Source organism: Schistocerca americana, chromosome 1 (assembly GCF_021461395.2).
Source record: "Schistocerca americana isolate TAMUIC-IGC-003095 chromosome 1, iqSchAmer2.1, whole genome shotgun sequence".
In the NCBI taxonomy this organism is placed as follows: Eukaryota; Metazoa; Arthropoda; class Insecta; order Orthoptera; family Acrididae; genus Schistocerca; species Schistocerca americana.
In genome coordinates, this window is record NC_060119.1 from 852,352,291 (window position 1) to 852,353,345 (window position 1,055).

The following is a 1,055-nucleotide window of genomic DNA, read 5'->3' on the forward strand; positions in this document are numbered from 1 at the left end:
TAGTCCATTTTAGAAGTGTCGTGGCCACTAACGGCGCCTAGGTAGTCGGGGATGAAATCCCAATGATCATTCAAGGATGGTAGTTTAAGTGACATGTTACATCCCATAAGGGGGTATGGTTTCAGTAGTTCTTGTACAATATCGAGATAGTTTTTAGCACTATAGTTGAATAGAAGATTCCTGAAGACACTTTTGAATGACAGCCATGTTATTCTTACAACACCTTTCAGCAAATCAAGAAAAATTTTCGTCAGACATTGTTTCCCTAAATATACTGATCAGCCAGAACGGAATAGCTACCTACCTAATAGCCAGTATGTCCACCTTTGGCACGGATAACACCGGCGACGCGTAGTGGCATGGAAGCAATGAGGCCTTGACAGGTCGCTGAAGGGAGATGACACAACATCTGCTTACACAAATCACCTAATTCTTGTAAATTCCAGGGAGGGTGGAGATGAGCTCTGACGCCATTTTCAATCACATCCCAAATGTGTTCGATCGGGTTCAGATCTGGCGAGTTGGGGCGCCATCACATCAACTGGAACTCGCCACTGTGTTCCTAGAACCATTACATCACACTCCTGTCCTTGTGACATGACGCATTATCTTGTTGAAAAATGCCACTGCCGTATGATCGTCACGAAGGAGTTTACGTGGTTTGCAACCAGTGTACGATTCTCCCTGGCCGTCATGGTGCTTTGCACGAGCTCCACTGGACACGTGGATGCCCACGTGAATGTTCACCAGAGCATAATGGAGCCGCCGCTACAGTGTCTCCAACCCACCGTGCAGGTGTCAAGGAGCTGTTTCCCTGAAAGACACGGATTCGCACCCTTCCATCGGCATGATGAAGAAGGTATTATGATTCAACAGACCATGCAACGCTCTGCCGCTGCACCAACGTCCAGTGCCGATGGTCACGTGCCCATTTCAGTCGCAGTTCCGATGTCGTGGTGTTGACATTGGCACGTGCATGGTTTGTGGGCTGCGGGGCCCATCGTAAAGAGTGTTCGGCGCACTGTATGTTCAGACACACTTGTGTTATACCCATC